Genomic DNA, 9,089 nt, shown 5'->3' with positions numbered 1-9,089 from the left:
TCATTTTTTGGCTATTCTAGACCTCGTAGAGCAAAACAAAACCACCATTAGACGACTCCCCGTGACGAGCTGCATCGAATCGATACCCAGTTTATGCAAAAATATCAACTTTGAAATTTGACCTAATTTGACCTGACCCCAGCCAGCAATTTTGTTCCGGGCCCAAGCAGGCTCAAGTGCGGATTGCCCGAGATTTTTAGTCGGGCTAAAGTCGGCTAGTGCTTGGGCTAAAGTCGGCGTATGAGTATGACACAAAAACGCCGACTTAAGCCCATGCTCTGCCGGAGGTATGTCCGCTCTGCGAGCTCCGGACAGCCGTAGTTTAGCCCTAGCTGAGCGACGATTGGCGTTAGCCCGATTTAAGCCCGAGCAGTGAATCCATTTATATAATGGAGATTACTCTGGGGCCGAGCGGGCTGAACTCAGTGGCGGATCTAGGATTTGAGTTTAGGGGGGGGGCAAACATTGCGCCGCCAGGCAAGTCGGCGAGAATTTCAAACGTCCAGTCTTAGGAACCAAAAAAAAAAAACGAGCTACCCCTATTTTTCTCCTCGGATTTCGGGATTTTTTTTTTGATTTTTTACATTTTTGTCAGTCCGGCTAAGCCAGGGCAGCGAAAAAAAAATTGCAGCCACCCTGACTCCGGGAGATAGTTAGAGAATAGCTCACCGGCGCTATGGACGGTCCGTCCTCTACCTCCCGCATCACCTCGGCAAGACCTCGTCCGAAAGGTCCGCCCGCGCCGGTTCTCAAGGGCTTCTGTATCCGGAGACCGATAAGGGTCGCAGCAGCAGGTTCATGTGTAAATGCCCACGACCAAAGGCCACATCAGCGTACCTGCGATACTATACGCAGTCAGGGTTGCCATGTAGTTAAACGTATTAACAGTTGTTTCCGGTAATAGAAAATGAGATCAGTCGATTAAGAATCCCGACAAGAAATAGACGAAGAACAGCGCATTTGTTTTCGGTCCTGCATTTATTGATGCAATTACAATGAACATTCCTTAGCTTTGGGACTAAACTTCGCGAGCTAGCAAAATTATACAATAAGTGTTACTTTCGAGAGGAGATAAACGATGCTTCTACAGACTACATAGGACCACAGCGCAACAGCCAACGGAATCACACTGAACAGCGTTAAGTTCCCACAACATACTGAGCTTCTCCAACACCTCGCAAACCAAAAGCTCTGACTGAGCCTTTCTGTGTTTGTCCCCGTTAGATAACGGCATGGCTCATGAAAAAGCCGCGATTGGTAATCTTCTTTACGTTATTCCTCTCAGAAACCTATCTCGCACTTGTTCTCAAAGGCACGCAGTACACCGTTCTTTCTGGCCATCACTTACCGGGGTTACATGAGCAAGTAAATGCGTATCAGGAACGGATTTTCCTATTCGCTCACCATTGTAGTCCGTTTGTAATGCGTATTAACTCTGCTCATGTAACCCCGAGCACTGAGTGACACAGCGGCAGTAGCTCAACCATATCGTTCACTCAACCAGTTCTATCTCGCCTGCCATGTTACAGCTACCACCAGCGCAGCTTTACTTCACATTTCACAGCGTCTGACTGCCACATTGTTTACCCATCACTACACTTTTTTTCAGCTCCTACACCCATGCTATCTAGCAATAAAATACCAGTATAACGCCTTTTGGGGCGACTAACGGAGCGAGCGAGAGGGTGGGCCTTGCACGTGCGAAATTGCGAGGGGGTACCTCCAACTGACTTCTGCATGGCACCCTACTAACCGGTCTCTAGCGATGTGCCAAATTTGGGCACAATCGGCCCACCCGTTCTTGAGATCTGGAAGCGGCACCCTGCACGTGCGCACGTGCAAAATGGGTCCCAACTGACTTGTGCACGGCACCCTACTAACCGGTCCCTAACTGTGTACCAAATTTGAGAGTAATTGGTCGAGCCGTTCTCGAGATCTGGAAACGACCCCTGCACGTGCGCACGTGCAGCAGCGCCCCAACTCTGGCACATGGATATGCAGTGCCTAGTGGGTGCCCAACTACATGCCAACTTTCAGCGCAATCGGCCAAGTAGTTACCGAGATATTGCAACAATTACAAAACGGACACCTCTTCGTTTTGCACGTGGCACGTGCATAAGGGGTCACCCACATGCATCAGGAATATGTAGTCCAATACTTGGTAGAAGGAATGAAGCTACCCAGTGGCGTATCCAGGGGGAGGCCAAGAGGTCATGGCCTCCCCCTTTGGCATCAAGCATGTAAGTGGGCCCTTTGGGTCACTTGAGTGCAGTGACGTACCCAAGGGGGCCATGGGGGCCCTGAGGGGCGCCCTGGTTACCTGAGGGTCCCCCTGGTCACCTGAGGGGTCCCTGGTTAGCTGAGGGGCCCCTGGTTACCTGAGTGACTCCTGGTTATCTGGGGGGCCCATGGTTATCTGAGGGGCCCCTGGTTATCTGAGGGGACCCTGGTTACCTGATTGGTCCCTGGTTATCTGAACGACTCCTGGTTACCTGAGGGACCCCTGGCTACGGGGGCCCTGGTAACCTGAGTGGCCCTTGTTATCTGAGGGGCCCATGGTTTCCTGGGGGCCCCTGCTTACCTGAGGGGCCCCTGATTACCTAAGGGGCTCGTGATTGCCTGAGAGCCCCTGATTTTCTGAGAGGCCCCTGGTTACCAGTGGGGCTTCTTGGTATATGAGGGACCCCTGGTTATCTGAGGGGCCCCTGGTTACCTGAGGGGCCCCTAGTTATCTAAAGGGCCCCTAGCTACCTGAGGGGCCCCTGATACCCTGGGTAACCCCTGGCCAGTGTTCTGAAGAAACCCTGGTCACCTGAAGGGCCCATGTTTACCCGGGGAGTACCTGATTATATGAAGGGCCCCTGCAGTCTCAATAAGGCCTTTAGTTACCCGTGGAGCCCCTGGTATAACCGTCCCCTGGTTATCAGAGGGTTCCCTGGTCACCTGGTGGGCCCCTGGTCAATTGAAAGACCCATGGTCAATTGAAAGGCGGCCCCTGGTCACCTGAGAGGCCCCTGATTACCTGAACGGCCGTGATCATTTGGATTCAATGGTGTGGCCAGGGGCGAGGGGGCACGTGTCCGTTATAGGGTTTAGGGTCCCCTCGGGTCCGAGAGGACCTGCGGTGCCAATTGGCGGCAGAGGGCCCGCGCTGGCAACGCTTCAACTGGAAAGGAGACCACAGGGCATGTGAGAACACCCCATGGGCTCTTCTGTAGCCACACTTATCTCCAGAGGGGCCTCACGGCAGGTTCTGAGGGACCTTGCCGGCCTCTGAGGGTCCTTGAAGGCTAATGAGAGATCAGCTATAAGGGCCTCATACCCGTTTGCTATGGCCCACGGCCCACACCGGTGTTTCTGAGGGCCCTCACAACGGCGCCTGCGAGGGCCTCCACTGCCACCTCTAAAGGCTCCACACCAGTGCCTTTTAAGGGCCTACTTCGGCGGCTCTGAGAGCCCCCACACCGGCGCCTCAGAGGGCCCTATGCAGCGCATCTGACGGTCACTTACAAGCGACTCTGAGGGCCTCTTACCGACCTCTGATGGTCCCTTGCCGGCCTATGAAGGGCCACCAGTAACTTTCAGGGCCCCACACACGCCTAAGTGATGGCCCCCACCAGTGTCTCTAAGCCCTAAGGCCCTCACAACGGCGCCTTTGAGGACCCCACACCGGCGCATCTGATAGCCTTTTACCGACACCTCTGAGGGACTAACACAGGTGACTCTGAGGCGCTCGCTCGCTTCACTTCGTCATAAAATACCGTGCATTTTATGCATACTTCTCAAGCAAGAAATGATATTTTTACCTGCCAATTTTGCACATTTTCTCAGGACTTAGACAGACAGACAGACAGACAGACGGACAGAGGGGCCCGTCTGCAAGGGGGAAGCGGACCCACTGTGCCCAATCCCCTCATCGAAAGGTTCTGGATACGCCCCTGCCTGGGTTGACAGCGGCATCCGGGTGACCCGTGGGCTCCTTTGAGAGCAGGCGCCCCCCTCCTGGGCGAAATCCTGGGTACGCACTACGTGCCTGCTTGAGTGTCCCAAGAGAAACGATCTTCAGGGCCTCATCCAAAGTACTGGCCCAAGCATAACTTAAGTCAAACTGCGTCAAAGTATCTTAAAATGCCATTTGATGGCGCTCATAGCCCATAGGCCCTCAGAGGCCAAGGCCGAGCCCCCAGAGGCTAGCGTGGGCCCTCAGAGGTCGCTTTGGCGGCCATAAGGAAGCTTATACTCAAGCGTGGGATCCTTTGAGGCTGGTGTAGAGCCCTAAGGAGTCAGCGCTCAGCCCTCTAAGGCCAGCGTGGGGCCCTCTAAGGCCATTGTGGGGTCTTCTAAGGCCAATGTGGGGCCTTCTAATGCCAGTGTGAGGCCTTGTAAGGCCAGTGTGGGCCCTCTATGTCCAGCATGGGGCCGTCTATGTCCAGCGTGGGGTCTTTTAAGCCCAGCGACATGGGGCTTTCTTAGGTCAGATTGAGGCACATTGGCCACCGAGACTAGCTTGGGGCCCTCTGAAGACAATGTGGAGCCTTTTTAGGCCAGTGTTGGGCACTCTGTGACCAGCGTGAACCATCTGAGGCCAGCGTGGGGCCATCTGTCATCTGACTTCAGATTTCAGAGACTGGTGCTGGGCCCTCAGAAGCCAGCGCGGGCCTTCATAGGCTGGCGTCGGGCCATTAGAGGCCACCTCGAGGGCCTCGGCAACCACTTTTCAGATCTTATGCATGTTTGGGCCCCTTGAGGTAGGAGTGGCCCTTATAAAGGCCGGCGTGGGACCCTCAGGGGGCATCATGGGCTTCTAGAGACCGACGTGGGTTCGAGAGCGGCATAGGGTCCTCAGACTGACTCAAAGACTCCGAAGAGCCGGCGGGGGAGGGGTTATGAGGTCAGCCACAGCATGGGTCTACTGAGGCCATTATGGGGCCCGCAGGCCAGCGTGGTTCACTCTGTTGCCGGTGTTGGGCTTTCAGAGGCCAGAATGAGCCTTCAGAGGCCGGAATGAGGCCAATGTGGGCGACATAGAGCCATCAGAGTCTAGATCAGAGCTCAACCCGAGTCGGGCCCTGCTAAAGTTAAGGGTATCAGCCCTCAACCAGCGCAAGACACTAAAAGATTGACATCTTCCCTTTGAAAAATGTTACAATCGTTAAAAAATTGACGAAACATTTTGTTTTTGATAATCTTTAGTGGCCCCGGCACCGACTTAAGGAAAAAAACTGTATGCCTACTGCTGAAATAAATTGTACACCTCATACAGAGCTATCGATGTCGATGGCTTTTTCACGTTTTTCTTTTCTTTTTTAGATTGCCGAGTGTGCCTAAAAAGGCTCCCTCACATGGTAAAAGTGGCAAAGAACCGCACCTGGGCGTGGGTTAAGTGCGTCACTTCTGGGACCCCTAAGGTAAGGGTGGGGCCCCTTGAGCAGGTTTGGCCTCCCCCTTTTCAAGATCCTGGATACGCCACTGAAGCTACCCTACAAAAATTACCGCGTGTAAATCGGTCAAGTGGTTGCTGAGATATAAGCCTCGCAAAAGCGTGACCACGGCCGGCCGGCCGCTCATACTCAGAAATTTCCGTTAATCTAAGGAAAGACTACGCTCGCTTCGCTCGCTCCGTAATTATGCAAACACTTCTTATATACCCATGCAAACCCACCACTGTCCAACCGCTCACCAGTGTGGTGACCCTTGACCCCACTGGCGTCTGGCGGTCTGCTGTTGACGGTTTGTTTACTTGGTTCAAGGTTTCAATAAATCGCGTTATTTTTTTTTTTTTGGTAGCAGTAGCAGTAGTAGCACTGCTGATGGATGATGGACTGACATTCATGGGGCGGAGGACTTTTTATCAGCTCACAACTTAACCCATTTATGCCCAGGAATATTGACCATCATGAAAATCGACGAAATCAAAATATGTTATGCTCCTACCAGGGCCTTGTATGGAATCGAAAATAATTTTTGCCTGCAGCAAAAGTTTCTCGAGAAAAACGTAAAAAACATGCGTTGCGAAATCGCAACGAAGGGCACACCGGGCGCCATCAGCGTTGCGAAAACGCAACGACGGGCACATCAGACGGACATAAAGTACACTGAACTGCCGTATATGCTAATATGTTTTGACAAAACATCAATCAACTGTTGACAACTATTGCTTGAAAATGCGGAACCCACATCCGTCATGCTCTATAACCCGCCTAAGAGCCTCAGTGAGGAAGCATAACTTCATGATTCGCGAACGGGGAGATGGCAACACGGTCATTATAAACCATTTACGTTGTCCATTGCTGTTCATTTAAAGTTGTGGTCGACACGTATCCAGGGTGATGCTTTCTTTTTGGAAGCTAGACAGATCCATTACCTCCACCTATCAGACCCTGCACAGTGCACACTGAATACAATTAAACGGAGGATTGGGAGTAAACCAGTGCCTCTCGTATGCGCGTATATCCGCAATCATTTTTAACCACCCTCCTAGGAGTAAAGTTAAATTCCATTGCAGGTTAGTCGTACCCACTCTCAGCAAAAAGAAAAAAGGACCGATCCGGCTCTAACAAATTACCCGCGTAAGGCGAAGCGCATCACAACAAATCGACTCCCAGTTTATCATGTTTACACCTAATCCAAAATTTTCATGGCCCCACTCTCAGCGACCTTCACGTGTAACCTCTTTCTCGAGACAATGCCAGGACAGAATGGTGATTCGACGTCAATCCGTCCTTTCCATCTTCAGGATAGTTGAATCCTCCTCCACGCCTCAACCCCCTGTTCCGGGCTGGACCGGCAACGTATATCGCAATCGGGCAGCTCACATAGGAGCGCGCCTGTAGCCGGGTGCAGTGAGTGCTTGGGAGGGGGGAAGGGGGTGGGTCATGGGTGGCGGCTGCCCACTGGCTGGGCTCAGTCTCCAGTCTGCGATTGACCGTATCCGGTCAGACCAATGTCTCCCCTAATTCCAATAATCCTGCTAGCTCTAAAAATGGTCTGATTTGATAAAAAGCCTATCAAAGTAAGAAAACAGGCGTATACTCCACATCAAGCAGCTTATGAATCTATGCGAGTTATGAATCCTAAAAATTAATATTTTCCCATGGGTCCGCCCTCATTACCCCTGCCGAAGGGCTCAGCTACCCTCAGAGGGGGCCTATCCCACTATTTGCCGACCCTCAGTTATCTTTTCTAACGTAAATGCTGGTAGTCAGCAGATTCTATCCAGAGAATGGCGATGCCTATCTGCCGCCTGATACCAGAATACATCCCCGTTATTTATTATTTATGCACAATGTACATAGTAGATCCAATTTCCAAAGGACCTAATTATCTCTCAGCTCCGTTAGCATCGCCGACCGTTTGATGCATGGGTCCTTTTCCTACCATGCGATTTTCAGATGCATGGGAACACATTGCTTAGTGAACGAACAGCCCGAGGCCGAAAATCTGCGAGAGAAAAAGAAAGGAGTGTTTGTGGCTGTTTGAGCCAGCATGAAATGTGTCGCAACATTTTACGTGCGAACGCACCTTGCACTAAACATACCTATATACGTCCCTCATGGCATAGGCGGCGGAGCGGGGGGGAGGGGCACCGGGGCACCGTGCCCCCCTTGATTTTGCCATTTTAACATTATCCCGATAGGCGTTGCATGGAAATGGAAATGGAAAGAATGAGACCAAAAGTCAGCAGTGCTCCCCCCCTTAATTGAAGATGTTCCGCCGCTACAGCCTCATGGCTACAAAATGAGAGAGAGAGAGAGAGAGAGAGAGAGAGAGAGAGAGAGAGAGAGAGAGAGAGAGAGAGAGAGAGAGAGAGAGAGAGAGAGAGAGAGAGAGAGAGAGAGAGAGAGAGAGAGAGAGAGAGAGAGAGAGAGAGAGAGAGAGAGAGAAAGAGAGAGAGAGAGAGAAAGAGAGAGAGAGGGGGGAGAGAGTTGGGGAACGAGGAGGAGAGGAAGGAAGATGGGGGAGAGAAAGAGAGAACCCACAGCGTATCACGAGTGAAGTCTACTGTTGATATTCATACTTCCGCTACCCTGCCAATGTGCCCATCGTTGCGTTTTCGCAACACCGCTGTCTTTCCGATGTGCCCTTCGTTGCGTTCCCGCAACGCGACCGTAGTCATATTTGAAAATAGTCACAAACCCTTTTTGTAGCATTATTTCTTAACAAAATGCATATCTATGCTATTGTAGGGACTCTGCAGAATATGTTTACACAATTTTCATTACGATATTATTAAGCACTTAGCCTACTTATCTTGGTTTTCGTGACGTCATCACTCACAAAACCTTCGACTTCCTTCTGGGAGCTCTAGGCAGTAACTTACCGGCCGCACAGACTTGTAACTGCGTAGTATCATGCGCACAACCATGCTACACACGCTGAAACTTGTCTCATCGGTTAGTCTCTTTTACACACTTCTCAAGCTTCGATCACGTCGACGCTTGCTTGCGTTGCGAAAACGCAACGAAGGGCGTAAATGGGTTCACGAATATGACAACCTTCTAGTCCTCCATTTATTTCACATTTTCTTTTCAAACACCATATTTTTAGTATTCAAGTTGTAGTTTTTTTTAGGGGGGGCAAAAAGATATGTTTGCCCAGAGGTTTTCCGTTTAGGGGGGGCAATTGCCCATTTTGCCCCAACGTAGATCCGCCACTGGCTGAACTCCGGCAAGCCCACTCTGTGTGCCCTGTCTATCCCGACTTAAGCCATAGAAGTGAATGGGGTTTATACATTGCAAACTGCTGTGGCTTTGATCGGGTTCGGCTCGAGTGACGGTTCCTGTTTTTTCAAGTCTCGATTTGACTTCATCTTGCTTTTGCTTCACACTGGATCAAGTAGCAAGGAGCAGCACTTTCAGCAGGTTGTGCGGTTTCAAGGCATATCTAAAATTGTTACGGTCACTCATATGCTCTGTTAACCGGTCATCGAGCATTGCGAAAGGAAAGTAGTGGTTGACTTTGATTGAATGTATATTATAAACGATTACAGACACTCAAATGAAACACAAATAGGGTAAGTGGCTCCTATGACGCACACTTCCTAAAAGCGCACACCAAGAACTTTTTTAATGTAGTTCCTTCAGCAGAAG

Source organism: Amphibalanus amphitrite, unplaced genomic scaffold, assembly GCF_019059575.1.
Source record: "Amphibalanus amphitrite isolate SeventyFive unplaced genomic scaffold, NRLGWU_Aamphi_draft 001747F_arrow, whole genome shotgun sequence".
Taxonomy (NCBI): Eukaryota; Metazoa; Arthropoda; class Thecostraca; order Balanomorpha; family Balanidae; genus Amphibalanus; species Amphibalanus amphitrite.
Note: the sequence above shows the minus strand (reverse complement) of the source record.